General features: G+C 38.6%; 1 pseudogene; it reads right to left on the reverse strand.

Annotated features, from left to right (window-relative positions):
- Nucleotides 1-4331: 4331 nt before the first annotated feature.
- On the reverse strand, nucleotides 4332-19980 carry LOC115382040 (atrial natriuretic peptide receptor 2-like; annotated as a pseudogene).
- Nucleotides 19981-21030: the final 1050 nt, after the last annotated feature.

A 21030-nucleotide genomic window follows, 5' to 3' on the forward strand; every position in this document is an offset into this window, starting at 1 on the left:
GCATGATTTGAGTTGTCAGTGTGCAACAATTTCAAAGGGAAAATGCTTTCTGAACCAACAATTCATGTTAGCTCTGAGTATGCAACACTATACAAGTACCAAAAACAAAAGAGGAATACATTAAAAATTAATTCTCCTGTCACCTTCACAGATCTGAACACATATGGTCATCACTTCACAATAACACCAGAGAAGTTTTAAAAAAGAAAGAACTTAAAAAAATAATTTTAGAAAAAATATTTAAAAAAAAATATGTAGTCACTCAAATAAATTATTCATCCAACCTTTTTCTTCTTTAAAAGATTAAATGAATAGATTAAAATACCTCTGCACGACTGTAACAAAATCACTCACTGAATCTTTTGCAAAATACTTCGCACCAGTACGCTGTGAATTCGACTTAGCTAGGTGGTGCACTATCCCTTCATCACAACTGGGTCATATCGATCTGATCAAAATCTCAATATTTCCATATTTTCTTTATTTCTTTGAACATGCTCCAGTACCGGAGTGATGATGGCCTATTGGCGGAGCATCTGCCTCATAACCGGGCTGTTGTGGGTTCACATCCTGGCCGGGTCGTACCAAAGACCTTAAAAATGTTACATACTGCCTTCTAGTCATGTGCTCGGCAAATATAGAACAGGGTAGGGGGTCGAACACAGAGCTACCAGAGGTCTAACCCCCTCCACTGTAGCTTTCACTACTCACAGTAGTAGCTGTGTGGCCTGGGGTTATGAAACGAAGATAGGCGCCACCTAATGCACTTGTGCATAGGGAGACTTTGACTTTGACTTTTTTTTGCTCCAGTGTTCATCTGCAAATCTTTTTTTCTGTACTGGAATCAAAAACTCCAATTGGCGCAGTAAACAAGCTTGTATAAAAATGATCAACTCCCCAACATCAAAAATCACTCGGGAGGTTTGGTCTTGATAGAACTTGGCAATACAACTGGGCAAGTAACTTCAACACAATCATTTTCTGGAATGCTCCTAATTACACCCTATGGACGTGCAAGGAACTAGCTTCCTCACGTGTTATATTATGGTCAGCGATGTGCTCACAGCTACCTCCATCAACAAGCAAAGTAACACAGAATCCAACTGGTTCTCAGACCTTGAAAATTTGGTGTCATTTTGGGAGAAACTGGGCCTTCACTCTCAATCAAAACAATCCATACTTTATTGAGACCTTTCATTTCTTCTATCCTGTTCTGAGTCAGTCTTTAAATCTTTTTCAAATAAGGTTCTGCTCATCCTTGATGATCTACGTATATACTGATGGTATTTCCCTTCATTTGCAAACTTATCAAAAGAAAAAGAAATCATTTTCCCTCAGTTTCATTGATTCTTTTTCTTCCAGATTTCTAATCGCCCCCCCCCCAGAGACTCTGTTGGGCTCCCTCAAAACAACACCAAAGTCCCTAACCTCAACCTTATACGACTCAATTTTCAGGATGAAACTGACCTCCTGAAGTTCCTTAAGGCCTGTCTGGAACCGGGACCCTGGGATCAGAGTCTCTGCTGAACAATGAGATTGTATCCTCAAGCTTGTTCATACGTCTGCTATATGCACTCAGCACAACTCCTACAATGCAAGATCCCACACAGGAGCCACTTCACTAATGTGCGAGATCAGCTAAGATTTATCCAGACAGAACTGCCTCCTGCAATCGATGCAAACTCTCACCGGTTGATCACACACACATGGTTTGGTCATGCCCCAAACTTACTGAATTTTGCTTTGCCATCTTTGATACTTTGGGAACGATCCTCTGTAGTTCACTGAACCTTGACCACCTCGTCTCTATTTTCGGATTGCTCAAGGCACTCGGCTGGTCCAAACCCTTGTAACACATACTAACTTTTACCACCATTTTCTGGAATAATTTGTCTCCACCTACAGAGACATTTTGTAGTAAATAAGTACAATATATTTACATAGCACCTGTAACAAGTAAAAAAAAAAAAAGTGCTTTACAGTGGATACAATAAGACACAAAAACATTGTTAAATTAAAAAGATGTCATTATTTAATTGATGAAAGTTGTCATTTAGCCATTCTTTGATTTCTTACAGGCAACCTTTTAAGCAAGACAATTTTTGCAATACACAAACTGAATATCATCAGCATAAAGATAATATGAAATGGTGTTATAACGTCTTATGATTTGGCCAAGAGGGAATATATATAGCAGAAAGAGCATTGGACTGAGGACAGATTCCTGGGGTACTCCAACAGGGCAGGTCTGCTATACTGGACATCACTCAGTTTAGAACAACACTAAAAGTTCTGTCTGTTTATCATAATGTTGTGGTCTATCGAAGTAAGAGGAGAGATGCAGTACAACCCAGACTGTGTGCTCCCCAGAGTTAGCCTTCATCAGAATGTCTCTAGAGACTTTTACTAAAGCAGCCTTTATAGAATGCAGTTGGGAAAATCAGACTGAAAAATATCAATCACATTGGTGCTTGTCAGGGAGTTATTTAGTTACCTGGCACCTTTTTTCCCCTAAATTTTGACATGAAAGGCAGTTTGGATATTGGTCTGTAGCTATTTGGCTGAGAGGGATCTCTGAGCCAGTATGTAGAGAGATATTGAACATTTCCACAACACAGGATCCAATGGAGTCAAGAGGTTAGTATGGAGGACATCAAGAGGACCTGAAATTGGTTTAATCCAGCCAAGTAGATCAGTGATGTGTTGTATAGGAGCAAAACGAGGACCAGGTATCAGAATTACAGAAGTTTCAGGCATTTTGAAGGCTTGATGGGAAAACAGCTGAGCTGATGGTAGCAACCTTATTTACAAAAAAGAGCAAAAACCCATTTGTCTCAGACTTAGTGCACACGGGGGCATAGGGAATATCAGGGGACAATCTTCCTGATGCGCTCAACAAGTATTAAGATTTTTCTTTTTGTAGCTATAAGATTAGCTAAGCATTTTGTTCTGGTGTCCTTCAGCATGTCATTAAGGAAATATATTGAAATAATGGTGAATATAATTCATTCCTCTTAATATATACACATCTCTTGTGATGTCTATTTTCTGATGTGATTTTTTTTTTGTCTAACTGGAGATGATGGCAGGTGTACATATGTGCTTGCACTTCTTTGTAATACCATAACTGTATGAGGAAAAAAAGAGCATTTCAGTTAAATTTTATTGCATATTCAAACAATACAATAAACACTTATTGCACTACACAGTGAGCATTACTAAACACAGCTACAACACGACGGAGCCAATTCTTTCTCAACCAAATTGCTGTTCATGTGTTTGACATTTTCCATGCATGGACAAAGTATTTATCTCGTTAAAAACTGAGTACAAGATGATCTCTTACAATACTAAGCATGTTTTTGCACAACAACAATGGCAAAATGATAAAAGTAGCAATACTTGTTCTTCTATGGCCTTGACACACATGATCTATATATAGTCAAAAAGTCTGAAATATAAGCAGTCACATTCCGAAAGTAGTATTGTTTATCAAAGTTGTAAAGACTTTACAGTGAATCAAAACCATTATATTGGGCCAGATGTACTTATTTTCAGGCAGTGAGAAACTATTATAGAATATTACAGGCTGCGTGAAAGAGAAAAATAATAGTCATATGTGAATACAGCTTCTTTATTTATTTTGAGTAAAAAAAAAAACATTGTGTGAATTAATTTGATTTTTGCTACTGTTTTGTTTACACTGAGCTGCATATTTTAAGTCTAAAATATTTTCTGGCATGGTACCAGATTTGATTTCAACACAAGGAATACACATTTCAGGTTTTTAGAAACCAAACCTTAATCCAAATCATTTGCCATTACAGTGTGCTACCTTTCTGTTCTATACGTTGATTTTATGTATGGTCTACACTTATATAGCACTTTTCCTCTGCATTAGCAGACCCCAAAGCGCTTTACACTGCATTAGCACATCTACCCATTCACACTCACATTCACACACCAGTGGTGGCGGTACAAGTTAGATATTTGAGATCTTTTTCAATATACATTATAAATTTAAAAAAACAAAACATTGTCGTCATCATCATCATCATCATCATCATCATCATCATCATCAGGGACCGAGGTCGCCAGACAAAAACTGTGTTCTTTTTAATTAATTATTAAATTTACAGTCATTATATGATTTGAATTTCAAACACCTTACTACAGTATTTGCACAAAGCAGTTCACTTGAACACATATCAGCTCTACAAACATGCACTGAATTTTTTCCACAATTAAACTTCTAGTCACTAACTGGTACGGGGACGACTCTAGACTCAGATGCTCGGACCAGAGGGTCAGTGTGACCATTCTTTTTTGCTTCAAGCCACCATGTTGTCATATCGCCTTTGCCCTGTTGGGTTAGGAGAATTGGGAAGAATGAGCAGAGCAAAGGGTGAATCAAACAGAGAATCATATTGAGAATTAAATGTGACTTTGAATTAATACTGTAGTGCTTGCCTGACCCCCCCCCCCCCCCCCCCCCCCCCCACACACACACACACACACACACAAAAATTGGGCAGACAGCAAATCTCTCTATTTTTCCCTCTGTTTTCTTTTTTATTTTGTTTGTTTTTTCAGAGGTCTTTTCCAGACAGTTTATGGATTGATCTATTGAGTTTTGAAAGACACTAAGGTCGAGAATGCACCACTCAGAATTAATCGTGCCCTAATTTAGAATAATTTGAAAGGATTTGTGAATACATATCAGCACGCTTTGGTGATATGTGTTTTGAAACCAAATAAAACAGTAAAAGTCACTAACATAGCTAAGAATGAACTGAGGGCAATGCCACTGTCGGGCTTGTTACGCCATCCTCTTGTGAAGCAGAAAAAAACCTGCAGAAATCCTAAGTTTTGTTGTAATTTCTTTATTTTTAATAAATGATCTTCAGCCATAGGTAGAAAAAAAACCCAATAGGTCTGAACGCCCTTATTTTCATAAACAGATCTTTTGATGGACTTCCTCAAAAAAGTTGCTCATGAGATTTTTTTTTTCTTTCTTCTCTTTATTAATTAAATTAAAAGTCAACCTGTGTTTTACTAAATACAAATTGTGCCACACATGAATGCTTATGATTTACCTTCACATTCAGGGTTCCTCTGCAGGTCAGTATGTAACCTTTAAGGGTGTGAAGTAAATCCGCTGTTGCACCGCTCACCTGGATCTTCAAGGCTGTGGTAAAGACAGGGATGTCTGCGTCATACCGTGCTGGAGACAAAACCTGCTGTTTGATGAGTCAACTGAACTTCAATGTTGAAGACATAATCTTGATATTTCTTATTGGTCTCATAATATTAGGATATTTCATAAAGAAGACTGAAAGCTTATTACTGCATTGCGACAGAGGGTAATTCCTGTGTATACACCATATCTGTACTCATTTGGTAAACATCCCTTTAATATATCATCTTTGTAATGACAATATTTTAATGACTATGGCTGACAATACTTCACATTAAAGACAATATTTCATATTTTACCTTAAGATCTATTAAGCTTAACACAATGTCACTGACATGTTGGTATAAAGCAATCAATGCCAAAGAAAAAAGTGTTGTTTTTCTGCAAGCGAATGTTGAAATTGGAAAACATGACATGTTTTCTTTTTTACACATTATGACTATTATGATTATTGTACCGATATTGTGTATCACAGGTATGGTGATGTGTGAGGAAACAGTTTCTTGCATGTGTTAATAGTTATCTTGAGTAATGTAATGAATTTAAAAAACAAAACAAAAACATTGAGTTTTGCAGCCACTGACGTAAAGATGTTTTGTACTGTAGTAAAATTTCTTGATACTTGTCAAACCACAGCATTAAGAGGAAGCTTTTCACTCAATACATTGATCTTTAAGTGAAACATTAAATCTAATGTTTGCGTTAAACATCTCTCTTTTCCACTTTCATTACCTTCACTTGTTGATTCCATGCGTGACGCTGTGTTGACCGTGTCCCCAAACAGGCAATAGCGTGGCATTTTAGTGCCAACCACACCACAGGCCCTGGGTAGAAACATAAAGTTTTACAGTTTTGACATAATTGCATGTTGTTTTTTTCCCGAGAGTAGTAATGATAATGTGTTGCTCAATGAAATCATGACAAATTTTGATTAAATTATATATTTTCATTATCTTACTTTTTAAATATCTATTTTTATTTTAATTCTTTAATGCTCATGTTAGGGAAAGCCGTCTACTAAGGACTGTGATACCTTCGCCCTTCGATGGATCACTACCATATACGAGGTACTTGTAATAGTTTAAATTCTTGTAATCCACTGCACATTTACAGTTCACACTACATGTAGCTCATCTTTAATATCTCAGAGTGCTGTATAGTTATAAAGATGCAGCCTTTGTGTCCTTGTACCTGAGTGGATGCCAGCACGGATCTTCAGCTGAGTGTTGGGCTTGTGTGGAATCTTAAAAGCATGGCAGACACTCACAAGATCCAAAGCCATGCTGGCAATCTCTCCTGCATGATTGATGCCATTTTCTTGAGGGACCCCTGAGACCACCATGTCTGTTCAAAAGAAACCATAGAACCACAGGCAGAGCAATGTCAAGCATCAAACCTTGTTCATTCATAATAGTGTAAAAAAAGAATGACAAAGGTGAAATTCAAAATGTTTTGTTTACATCTCAAGTATATGCTATGCTCGAGTAAAACTATGCACTACACTGAATTGTGCAATGTATTCTTACGTACAAGCATCGCCTATTGTCTCCACCTTGTAGACATCATAGTTATCAATAATGTCATCGAAGGTGGTGTAAAGCTGGTTGAGGAAGTCTACGACCTGGTGAGGTGTGCTGGCACCAGACAGTTGAGTAAAGCCAACAATGTCACTGTCAGAACAGAGAAACACTGTGTTAGCCATCTCTGGTTAGTCTCCCAGTGTACACTGAGATAAACAAGTTCACAAAGGAAGAGGGAACTACATGTGACAGCAGACACAGAGCACGTCAGACCTAATCTATATTTAACCCTCAAAATGAATCCCATTTCTGAGACACCATCTACGCTACTATTTACTTACTTTTAACATAGTAACTTTGAGCTCAGATGCCTTTTTAAATCCTATGAGATTACCTTCATTCATTCAAAACATGTACACACTCACTAACATATGCATGCACAAACGTGCAAGCACATCAAGCACATGCGCACACACACACACGCACACACACGCACGTTCTCGTATTTCTATCCTTGTTGGGGCCAAATGTCCCCACAAGGATAGCAAAACGTGGAACGACGTGCCTTGTGGGGACCTTTTTCCAGTCCTAAGTAGGAGAAACAGTGTTTTCTTGACCATGTTGTTGTTACTTAAAAAAGTAAAAGTGCAAAAACATTTCTTTAGGGTTAGGCTTTATTGTGGTGTGGGTTAGGGTTAGGGTAAGGGTCAGGGTTAGGGGCTAGACATGAATGGGAGTCAATGGACGGTCCCCACAAGGATAGAAATACAAGACTGCGCGCACGCACACACACACACACACACACACACACACACACACACACACCTGAAGTAGACTGTGGCATTGGTGAAACTCTGAGCTTCTGCTGTTTGTCCTTGACGAAGGTCATCAGCCACCGGCTTTGGTAACATGCCTGCAAATGAATTTCATGTCTTTTGGACATTCAGTTTTACTTCCATTCCACTAGATGGCAGTGATTACATTGACCTGCATTTCAATGATGGTACATCTTCAGAGTTTATGTGTTTATACAGGAAATCGTTATAGTTATTTACTGTCAATAAACAACTCATGCATGCACACGTTTTTTAATTTACATGTACTCTTAAGTTATAGCCGACTGTTAACAACAATTTACAATATGCATTATACACACAGTCCTGTCTATGTTTAGCATCAATGGCATGTCAATAGTATACAATAAAGTAATTTTACGAAGAGCTTTATTTCTCTTTCCTCATCGGTTTGTGGCTTACTGTACAGCAGTCGATCTGTCTTCTGTTTCTCCTGCAACAGGTCCTGTGTTCTTTCTGCAACTATGGCCTCCAGGTGCTTGCTGTACTTTTCCATCTGCAATTAAACAACATTGTGTCTGAAAAGAAATGTGGATGACACAAACAGCCCTGCATTGTTTATGTATGTTGATTTTGTCGAATTCGAGTGAATTATTACCAGGTTCATCATGTCCACAGGGCTGACTTTGAGTGGGTTCATCTTTTCAAGAGACTTTTTCACCTGCTCAAATGTGGGTCTCATTGTAGTGTTGTGGCACCAGCATTTTTTTATAAGCTGTTCAACATTTTCAGACAAAACAAAGAGAAATAAAAGGTAAATGGAGTTAAGTTAAATAGCACTTTTCCACTGCTTGAGCAGTCCCTACAGCTCTTCACATTTTTAATCACATTCACATGACAGGGGAGATGCAATCATGCCAAGTCCTCAGTCCATCCTCTGGGAGCAAAGTGGGGTTCAGTGTCTTGATCAAGGACTCTAAGACATGTGGATGATAAAGAACAAAGCATGCAAAGCTCCGATCGAGGGACGACCCACTCTATAAACTGAGCCACAGCGGCCCCCAAATACCATATGTCTATGCAGCACACTGTTTAAAGAATTTTAAAAATGAATAGGTGTTTGTTCTGTTCAACGTGAACCAATTAAAATCAATCAAATTTGTCCACATAAATTTATGGACAAAGCAAATTAAAGCTGCGACAAACCTCACAATAGTCTCCCTGATTGGGACAGTCCGTGTCAGCCTTTCCTGCCTTGATTTCGGGGAGAGGAGGACGCCATGTGATGTCCATTCTGACTCCTTCAGCCTGGTCCTGTTTGAGAGCACTACCGGTTACAAAGCACCGATCAAAAGCAAGCAGAAGGTTGTAATCTATGGAGCCGGTTGTCAAACTCACTGAAATGAGGTCACAGCGAGTTGCGATCTCAACCAAGATCATGGAGAAGCTGAGGGAAAAAAGGTTGCAATGAGACATAGCTTGATGTTCATCATCAATAGAAACAATACAAACATTTATTATTCTGCTTCACCACTTAGTCTAAACATTCGACGAACAAATGAAATCCTTCAATCAAAGCTACATGCTAAATGGCTCAAACAGACCTGTAAACATCAGCTGCTGGTGTCATGCTTGAACTGCTTCCCAGCACGACCTCGGGTGCACAGTATATGAGGTTTAGATCCCCACAGTTGAATCCATTACTGAAGGCTTCAAAGTCCTCTTCTCTGTATGCTGTCAGTCCGTAATCTAAGTCCGAACGCAGAGAAATGTAGAGTACAGAACAGCAGAACAATGTTTTACACTTTGCATTGTGATATTACCACTGAGTTGGTTGTATTTCAGCAGTGTTATGATTTGCAATGTGTCAAACTGTTCTCCACCCTCTGGAGTGTTGCACAGTGAATCTGTGTGATATTTTGATACCTGAGATTTTGCACACCCAGCGGTCATCAACTACACAGTTTCTGGAGTGAAGTCTCCCGTGAAACATCTTGTGTTGATGGAGGTAGGACATCCCACGGGTGATGTCAGTTGCAAAAGACAGCCTGTATGAGCAAAGGCGTTATTGTCCATGTGTTCTACACTTTTATTCTCCGAACTGCACAACTGTAACTGTTGGAGTATGATGAGTGGAATTCTCTTTCAGCAGATATAATGAAGCGTGTGTTGAGCCGCATTTTGTAATAACGGTGCATTTTGTAAAATGCCCAAAATGTAATAATTTTGTCGTTTCATTTTGAAATAAATTGCCGCATTTTGCAATAAACTGCCCCAACGCATTTTGTAATAAAATAAAGTTTTGCCGCATTATGTAATAAATTATTACATTTTGAGAAGGTGCTGTTTCCCCCAAAGAGGTGACATTCCATGTCCCTAGACATAGGGACATAGTTTCGATAAAGGTAAAACGATACATTGAAAGGGAAACTGGGTTACGGAAGCATGCTTGGTTTATTAGGCTACACTGTAGAAAGTATTGCTACTGAGATGCAATTTTTTTCCCACAACACGGCTCAAAGGCAGTGCTATGGCTATCTCAAGCTTCCTGTAACCTTCCAAGTCACTCTTGTCTAAGTTTATTGTTTGATGAACAATAAAAAGAGGTATTATTACATAATGCACCATGCTATTACATTTTGAAGACAATTAAAAAGTTGCAAGTGCATTTTGTAATAATCTTCTCAAAATGTAATAACTTATTACAAAATGCGTTGGGGCAGTTTATTACAAAATGCGGTTTTATTACAAAATGAAATGACAAAATGATTACATTTCGGGCATTTATTACAAAATGCACCGTTATTATGAAATGCTGCTTAACAAGCGTGCCAGAAACCTCAGTTCACACTTTGTTCACTTTCGCACCCAGCTCAGGTGCTCCTGTTATGATCAGCTATTTAACCGAGCAAATTCTAAAAATGTCCCACAAAGGTAGAGAAGCTTCATTTAACCTGGATTGTCACTAGGGGTGTATTAGGCCAAAACAAACTGTCAAACAAACATAAAATAGTGCTGTTTAAATTTTGTTTTTTAAATCTTAAAAAATTGATTTTCCAAAAAACTTAACGGTGCAAATATAGCTTAAATTTACTCATTTACCTTTTCATCTTTGTTATTTTTGATTTTTTTGTTGTTGCTGTTGTTGTTTTGTTTTGTTTTAGTACAACAAATTAAAGAAATTAACCAGTCTTTGACATTAACCACAAGGCATGTGTATAAATAGTGCATCTTAAGAGTAATACCTTTACTAACAACAGTAACAACAGGTCCTTTGGCAATATTGTTATTGTTTATCAGCAAACAAGTGATTCCCAACCTTGGATCATGATGATGATCATCAAAATAAGAGTTGCAAAAGAAAATGTTTGAAAGTCTCTGAACTTGCAAGTAAAGATGTAACAATGAATAGACGGTGATGTCTTCCCACCTGAAGCCCCAGTTGATGGGTATGTCGTCATTTAGCAGGACATCCGACAGACTTCCTTTAGGGCAGTGCTCTGTGATGATGGTCACAAATGGAACCTCAATGGAACCCCCAATAAACTTGCATAGATTTGGGTGGTCCAGTTGCCTGGCCACAATGAAAGAAAATCATCACTTGCAGGAGATTGTTTTGAAAGGGCAATGCAAGTCCATTAGTTTGGAGGAGAGGAAAGAAAGTGTGTTTGCTCACCTAACTTCTTTCACCTCCTTTCTGATGGCTTTGGACAGAGTGAAATGTTTCTTATGAATGTGCTTCACTGCAACTGTCCTCCCATCGCTGCAAAACAGTGAAGCAAACACCCCAAAGAAATAAGAATTATGAAACTGATCTAGTTAATATTTTTTTTTAAATTTCTAATAATACAGATAATGTCCTGGAGTCAAAACTATACATTTCTCTGTGTGTTGAGTCAAACCTTCCATGTAATGTATTTATTGAAACTGACAACAGATTTCCTCACTATATGCCTGGCTGTATGCAGCCTTGCTTGAAGGAAGTGTTGACGCCTGTGAACACGGTCACATTGGTGGCTCGGCTGATGCAGGAGTTGCTCTTGGTAGGTTGCAGACTTGTCATGCTGTCATGGCCCCTGTAGCCTAATCTACCTGCAGACAAAACAGTTGAATACTTCAGTCAGGCACAGCATCAACTTATTGACAACTTGGAGACATTTTTTTGCAGTTGTAATATGGATGGTAAGTACACAAATGATCCTATGCTAATTTACACACACACACACACACACACACACACACACACACACACACACACACACACACATGCACACTGCTTTCAGTGGAAACACATTCATATTACTGAGTTGTAGTTTTTATCATCCTACCAAATATTATGTTCGTGTAGTTGATGATCCAGCTTTCGTCCCAAAACATCTTCTGTTTCTGGTACTGAAGCCACTACAGGAGGGAAGAGAGGAGAAAATCAATGCATGATTCACCATGGCCTGTATGAGATTCACAGATGTGTGTGTTTCCATGTGTGTTTCGAAGACTGACCACCATTGTTAGAATGAAGCCACTGCTAAACAGGGTGACTGGAAGTCCAATGGCCACCTTGATACCGATGGACATGGGGCAGATGCCACAGTCTGCAGGGCAGTTGAGACACGTCTCCTCTAGCTCACAGACATCATCCCCACACACTGAAACGCAATCAAGCATTTCTTAATTTTTGGTCCAAATATATATATATATATATATATATATATATATAAAATATTTATTTATTTATTTATGATTATGTGTGTGTGTGTGTGTGTGTGTGTGTGAACCAGGTCATTAAAATGGTAATAACCCCCAATAAATAGGTCTATATTTTTCATATAACCTTTTTTTCTATCATTTTTACATGATCTTTAACATAAGTCTCAGCAGACTGACCTTGAGCACTAACAACGAGCACTTTGGACTCCAGCGCTGCATGCATCTGTCCTACTTTGATATGAGCAATGACTGAAGTGGGTCCCACATGGATCAAAACCACCTTCAAAGATATAAAACCGTGAAAAAACAATTAAAAGTTTTAAAATGGAGGAACTAGTTCCTGGTCAGTTTAATTCTTATTTGACAATAGTTTTTTTTTTTCAACTTAATGAAACTTAACAAAATGAACACAAATAATCACACCTGCAAAATAAGTAAAAAGCATCATGTAACATTATTTTCAAAGAAAAGTTCAGTTCCATTAAAGAAAATAACACAATTTACAAACAAACATTGTCTGAAAGAAAAAATGAGGAGCCACTATCCAACACCCTGAGCCTTGCTCAAGGGCCCACAATGAGAGTGATTTGTTTGGGGACAATACTTTTCATTTTCCCCACCAATATTTTTGTTCAGTCCAGAAATTTTATACAGTGAAATTCCAGTGAGATATATATATACAAGATGATCATTTTCTGAAATTCACTTTCACAAAAATAATACTTTATAAAATTAAAAAACTGAAGTTGCGTGTGTGTAAAAGAATTACATGAGAAAGGCCACGAATCTCCTACACATGTAAAAAAATAAGAGTTTTTTAACAGTGCTGCTGGAATCGACTCACCTTTGAGGTCCAGTACTTTTGGGTCATCTTCCCAGCTTTGGATACTGTGTGGGTCACTATTTTACCATCATCAGGGATCCATGGGCCACATATTTGACCTTGTTTCTTGAAGAGATAGCAAAATCATGATGAAACAATGTTCAGATACTCTCAAGCTGAAGTGTTGAACCTACCGTGAAAGCTGGCACTGAAACCAAAATGAAAGTGCTTCTTAAGGTTTATGAATCACCTTGAATTTTCACCCATAACTGACTCTACACAAATGTTGGTTGAACTGTCAATGTAAAGCAGTCTGCTGGTTAATTTTGTCATTTCATAATTGAATAATGCAACTTAACCACTTCTAATTCAACCATCAACTAAATGGGAGTCTACATGTGAAACATGGGTATTCATTGGGGCAATTTAAATTAACTTTGCAAGCTTCAAACTAAGTAACACAATATATAAATTTATGAAAACAAATTTGAAATGTTGAAAAATGACAAAACAGTTTTCATTTCTGAGATTTTGCTTTATTCTTCTGTCTCAAATCTAACTGTAGGGTAAAAGGTAAAAAAACATTTGTAGTCTTTTTGGCAATAAGTCTTATTCACTTAGCGAATCTACTTTTAAGTTGTTTTTGTTGTTCTTTGTTATTAGTGGCAAATTTGGAAGAGACAGATAGATTTTGGGTGAGCAGCACAGCTGAGAAAGTGGAGTGGAAAATGCATATGATCCAGGTACCAGGTAGTTCATCTGCATATCACTGTTTAGAATTTTGAAAATACATCAATCATACAATCAAGAAAACCATGGCGATCAGCAGAATAAGTTGTTTGGCCGATAATATGAATTTAATTGTTTATTTTTAATGAACACAACCCAAATGTGGTCACTGCTCATCACGAAGGCCTTTCAAGGCTGAAAGATTTACTGCCTGTTGCATAAATTAAAGACTACATCTATACAAATGCAGTCTTCATAATACTGCCAAAAGTACTGCTACAACAAGAGAAACAACACCAAACAACGCATTTCAAGGATTCTTGTTTGTCACATGTTAGATGTTGCATGTAACGGTACGCACATTCCATATTCGAGGTCCGGTTGACACCAAAACAGTTAAAGCATTTTTTTTACGAGTAGTTGCTTTCATATCTGAAAATACCAGAATACCAGTCCTACAATGCAAAAAGCCTAAAGATAGAGGAATTCATTTTAGGGCATGGAAGGTGAAGCAGTTTCTCTGACTTTCTTTTGTGTCTTGATTGGTCCCTCTGGAGCACACCTGACCGTGCTGCCGAAATGTTAAGTAGGACAACTTTCGGTCAAGAAGCAGCTGAGAGATACCGGATAAAAACATATAGAGATTTGGGAGTTTTTGGTTACAATGATAAATCACAAGATGTACTGCCTTATTAAGAGACTATTGGGCTCATTCTATTCCTTCATTAAAAAAGGACGACTTTACAAAGCAACTGCATTTCGAAAGACGTCAGAAAGACAGAGAAAGCTAATTATTTATTTTTATGTCCAAAACTGCAGTTTGAACATTTTTATGACTACAGGACCCTCTACATCCTACTGGAATTTATTCCAACAAAAACAAAAAAAGGTTGAGTAAAGTATCTGGGTTTACAACGAATGTTGAGGACAGCATCAAGCCTGCAATGTTCCAATCGAAAGACATCAGCTCTACCAACTGAACCAAGGCCTCACCTGCAATGACTTGAAATGACTTGAAATGACATGAAATGTGAAACTTTTTAGTTTTTAAGACAGTCAGGTCTGTAAGCAGACTGTGTGCATGTATTTAAACAACTGCTAATAACTGTGGTTTGCTGTGAGAGATAATGATGTGCTGAACCTTGTGTGTGAAGTGTTGTAAAGATAAGAGAAGATACATTTTTATTGTCATTGAACAGTCGCACTGTTGAACGAGAGAACAAGGAAATCCGCCCCTCGTGAGCAAAAAAAAAAAAAAAAAACGGACATGCATTTGTAAAAGATGAGCATGCAGTTAAGCCAACCCACCAAATAGGTCAGATGTGCCACACATGCTTAGCAAGCAACTATAACAAAAATAAACATTATGTGAAATCATGTCCAGTTAAAATCAGCAGTAAAGTGACCCAGTGTAAAACACAAAATGAGCAATCAGGTTCAGAGAATAGTTATTGTAGCATCTTTAATGGTCGCTGCAGGATTGGATTTTATTGGTGTGCATTGATTAAGCATTCGTAATTACGAAAACTGTAGTGCATAATCTCAGTGCCCTGAAACCTCTGCCAGACGGCAGCAGTTCAGCAGGCACTAGAGGCCTCCTAACTGGAGGGAGAGGGTGACCAGTGATTCTTTCTTCCGTGTTATTAGATCTGTACTGGAGATCCACACCAATGTGCATACAGAAACTTGAAGCTGGCCACTCTCTCCATATCTTCCCCACCGATACAGATGGGTCGCAGGTCAGACTTCCTCCTCCTGAAGTCAAAAATTAGTTCTATGATTTGAGAGGTTGTGAGAACCAAGATGTTGGCCTCACACCACTCCAGCAGCCTCTGAATCTCGTCCCTGGATGCATTTAGTCAGATGGGACCGACCACTGTGGTGTGGTCAGTGAACTTGGTGATGGTATTATCTGGGCAGGCGCTGACAGCCGTGTGCACAGAGTGCTGATTCAGGTGGAAGATGGTAGTGTGGAGTGAGAAGACAATAGTGTCTTCTGCTGATCTGTTAGTTTTCCGTGCAAACTGCAGTGGATTCAGTATGTTTGGGAGGTAGGATATGATGTAACGTTGAGCCAGTTTCTGGAAACACTTCACTAGAACAGGTGACAGTGACTGGTTGAGGGTCATCAAGGTTGGTGGTCTATTTGAGTGATGGGACAATCGTAGCCGACTTCAGTCAAGGTGGGATGATGGCCGGGACAGTGACTTGAGCTGTTCTGTGAAAACTCTGAGGATGCTCCCGTTCACTCCCTCAGGTCCGAGGGCCTTCCAGTGGTCCACTGCCCTCAGTGCGCCCCTAACCTCCAGCTCCGGCACCTTGATCCTGGACCTGCTGCCATCTGGTGTCCGAGCTGCATCCTCGGATCCTTCCTCCTCAAAGCAAGCAAAGAAGTGCTGCTGCTGCTCAGTGCAGTGTGGCTCTTAGTGTCAGCGGTGAATGTATGAGCTGCCCGTAATGAATCAGGTTAATGTGCTGTACGTTGTATTTAGGTTGGTCGTAGTGGAGGCCTTTCGAGATATGTAATCGCTTTAGAGCCACTGCAGTAGACCAGTTACAGAAAGCTCATCAAACAGGGGTTGCATCATGTTCGACCTGAGAGCTGCCTGTTTCTCGTCAGCACAATTTTAACAACAGGTGACAAAACAGTTTTTTCAAAGCAGTTAAGAGCATCGTCCAATCAGAATTGTAAGGCGACTTGAATTAAAGCTGGGAGAACCATCTAAAGAAAGATAAGAAGAAAAGTTTGTTGTCAGGACGTAAGTTTTCAGTTTGATATGTATAGGATGATCGAAAAAAAATCTATTAATCAATAATTCCACTAGATATAAAAACATTCCTATGAATACTGTAGTTCACTTGAAAAGATTAGATATACAAAAAGCAAAAAATCCTTCAAAAGGAGTCAACTCAGGCCTCTGCATAATCTAACATAAAAAATATCAAACTACTGTACATTTAAAGAGGACTACAAAAAAAACCTTTACTTTACAAACTGACAAATTGAAAACAATTCTGCCACAGACAATTGCAGTGAAATGACTCATTGCTTAATATTAAAAAAAAAAAAACTTTTCACTAGAAACACAATATCACACTCTTGATAGATGTATTTTAAAGAAAAAAAAATGAATGTGTCAAAATTGAAAAGTTTTTTAAAAAAACTTTTTAAAATTTGCAACTTACTTGAACAACTGCAGTGCAGGCCCATGAGCCAAGTCTTCTTTCTCTGCTGATGTGGGATGTACCACCAATTTCGAAATATTGACCATTTGAGTATTCAGCTCCATATTGGCTCTGCCTATAATGCAACTTTTAAGTATTGTTGTTCATACCAAGTGTATTATATTTTTATTTTATATATTTTCTTGAGCAACAACTCAAAATAACAGAACACAGACTGACTTTCACATAACTTAAAGGTATAATGGACGATGTTTTAGCCAATGAATTGCGTGATGCGAATCTCAACCTCCAACACGTCAATCACGCTGGAGAAATGCTTGCATAACGCCGTCAAGTGCGCTCGTAGCAGCAGTAGAGCAGGTAGGATGGTCTGGCGAATGCGCGTTTTTCAAAAAGCGAGTAACAGACGTTTGGCTTCGACTTTTTCGATAAAATCATCCACTATACCTTTAAGTATTTAAAAAAGAAAAGAAAAAGAAAGTCATGATCACTGTCTGCAACAGTTTGCTTAATAGTGAAAAGATGAGACTCTGTTCCTTCTCCCCAAAAATGGTTCCACTCAGTTCAGAACACTGAAACAGCCGTCAATAAAATTAAATTCATTAAAGAACTGCATTCAGTGTTGGCATTCAACACCTCAAATTTAACCATGATGCAATGTTGATCCACAATTTTGTCAGAAGCTGTTCTCAAACTCTAAATTAATGAAGTGATCTGTGTTGAAAAAAAAAAAAAAAAAAGCAACTGCTTTTTTAGCATGGCAGTTGTCATGTTATCACTTGTCAGCCCTAACACTGTGATCAACTGGGTAGGACATCCCTCAGCTGCCAAAACAGCCCTTACCAGTCAGACGTGTACTTAACTGGACCTATGAAGGTGTGTTGTGGTATCTGGTCCAAATATTTTAGCAATTTTTTCTCATGGGGCCATGACAGAGTGGCCTTTGCCAGCGTCATCAAGTCCGTACGTTTGAGGACAAAATGTTCAGTTGCTGCTTGATGCTGCTTACCCACACAGGCTTCAAGAAAAGTGGACAATCAGCGCTGTCCACTTCACCTGTCAGCGGCCATTGCATTATGGTTTACAAATGCATGATAAGGAAAAGGTGTGCAGTGTATGGACTGTGCTTCCTCGGGTGAACACAGTTGTGTAAAATCTAAAGAGCAACCCACCATGAGGCCCAGAGGACAGGTGGATGTTGGCGTGATACACACAGCAGTTCATTTCGTTGGCGTTGTTCCAGTTTGATGGGCACTCATGTTCGTGACAGAATCTCTTTGCCTCTGAGGCTTCGCTGAAAGTGAAGGTTAATGAAGAGACAACCAAGTTAATTAGCATAAGACCCCGTGTTGCTTTTCCCATTGTGTTAAAGCTCACACAAAACTGACACTTCGGTGTCCCTCTCCAACAGCAAAGCTGGAAAGCAAGCTTGAGTTTCAATTCAGATGTCAGTTCTTTATTTATTAAATTAAACATTAAAACTTTTATAAACTGATTTAGTTTTCATGTAAATTTCATTTAGTTTTTGTAAACTTGTACAAATTTTACATGGACATTTTTTTTTTACATTTGTGTTGCTTTTCAACAGTTACATCAATGACTTTCTTATCTGTGTGTTTCTGTATCTTCATCTTCATCTGTATGTCATTTTATTGGTATGACAGGATGTTTAGGTAACACCCTCACCTGAACTGGAAAATCTTGTTCCGGACAGCATAGTCATAGAAGGAATCTGACGCAGTGACTGTGTACGAGACATTAAAGTCTTCTCCATTGGTTATTTTTTCTGGAGGACGTTGCACCCAGGCCATCTCCAGACCTTTGACAACACACAGGTACAACACCTCAGCATGTTACTCTGAAATGACTGGCTAAAGCCACAGTGTGAACATCTAGATATATGCTCTCAATTCTGCCTACTTCCTTTCCAGCTGAAGAAGGAAGACGATCAGATTTTCCAGTAAATCAATCAGAAATATTGCTGGAAAAAGCTGAAGACCACACATCAGCAGCCAGACAAATACTCAAAAAGCAACAACAGCAAAACAACCCCTTACCTCCACAGCTGATCATGTTGGAATCATTGGGATTGCTGATTGGCCAACAGTCATACTCAGTATTGCGAAGATCATGCCAACAATTTGCTCCCTGCAGAAAGGCAAACAGATTTTTGTTATTCTTTACAATATACACGAGAAGCCTAAGGTTGATGCACTGGTTTGTCTCTGATTCAGAGTTGTTGTGTACAGAAGGAAACACAACAACACTGAACAACGATCAGCTGATCACAGCACTTCAAGACATTCCTTGACTTTTATTATTTCCTTCACTTTTTAGTCCAAACATCGCAAGTACTGAGCAGACAGAGTCAATCTATGTTCTGAATACGTGCACAGTACATTCTGAAATTACTTCATGAGTAATCGAGTAAGCAAGTGAATATTTACCAAATGATTGATTACAAAGTGATTCTTTGTGGCAGTCCTGCATGAATGAATGTAACCAACCAACTACAGCTGTAAAATGTTGGCCAAACATTCGGCAACCAGCAATTTTTATGTAGCAGTGCATCTGCTTTGCATTAAGAATCTCAAACTCCCGAGACAGATTTAAACTGCATACTTTTGCTTGACTACACAGTAGAAATCAAGCATTTCCCTCTTGCACAGCAAGTGAGTAATGCAGCAGTACACATTGAAAAAGCACAGGAGGAAGACTTAATGCCCACAGCAACAAATGTTTCTGACAAGACAACAAAGGCAAGGCCTTTCCTCAACTATTCAAGAATATATGATTATTATAAAATCACTGGTACAGTTGTTTTTAAATCCCTCTTCCATGCATTCAACACCTTGCCCTCATTTTGGTGTATTTCTATCTATAATTCATTCTGCAGCATATTTAGACATAAAATTGTCTTTTGTCATGAGAATTAAAATCTAATAAATTTTCAAGTCTTTCTTAACGTGAGACACTCACCAACAGGAAACACAGACAGAGAGATGTCGCTATCCGGAGAGCCATGACGACTGCAGCTGGCTTTGACTGGACCTGCTCTGAATGCCCTGACCATGTGAAGGGCCATATCTGTGTGTGTGTGTGTGTGTGTGTGTGTGTGTGTGTGTGTGTGTGTGTGTGTGTGTGTGTGTGTGTGTGTGTGTGAGAGAGAGAGAGAGAGAGAGACAGAGAGAGAAGAGAGAGAGAGACGAGACAGAGACAGAGAGACAGAGAGAGAGACCTTAACCAAGATTTCCAGATTTTTCTTATCTTTGTTTCTGATGCTCACATTGTCTCCGCCCTCTGTCTCAGCCCTTAATATCCAATCAGCATGAGAGGCTCTTCAATCACAGTTTAAGCATGGCCCCATTCATGGGGTGCTTCAGCTCACCTTCACTGGCTTACAGGTCAACATTACCTACAAACCTCAATTACACCTGAAGTTCAGCTCCTCTCCGCTCCATGACTGCACAATAAACATCAAACAGTTTGCTGGTCCCAACATTATATGTCTGACACAAGTTTTAAGCTGCTCTGTACAGTGCTTTACCTGGCATTACACAGGACAGCACACCTTCACTTTGACAATACCAATGAGTATAACAGATAAAATTGTGTAAGAGTGTTATAATGTGAATAAATGTGTGCATTGAGATGAATTCATCTTCCAACCAAATGGCTGAATTGTCTTCAGACAGGACACTGAACCATAAGTTGCTCTCAACAGAATGTGAGCACAGTGCATGTTTTGCATTTGTGTGTGTGGATAAATAGATCTTGTCAATAATATTGAAACTGCTCCATTGTTGTGCCTGTTTCAAGCTCTGATGGATGCAACACCCGTGAAACTGTAAGCCAGTGACCATACTGAGTAATAATACAAGGAAAAAAATGTTACTTGGAAAAACAGCTCCCAAAAAATCTTTGCAATTGTATTTCTTTGAGGCAACCTATGGCCACTTGGGAATAAATTAAATGCATGGTTAAATTCTGTAGAAGAAACCTCAGGTCAAATTTGACAGAAATATACTTTTGATCTATTCCTTTAATTCTATTGAATAATTCAACTGAAAAATT

This window comes from Salarias fasciatus, chromosome 23 (assembly GCF_902148845.1).
Source record: "Salarias fasciatus chromosome 23, fSalaFa1.1, whole genome shotgun sequence".
NCBI lineage: Eukaryota > Metazoa > Chordata > Actinopteri > Blenniiformes > Blenniidae > Salarias > Salarias fasciatus.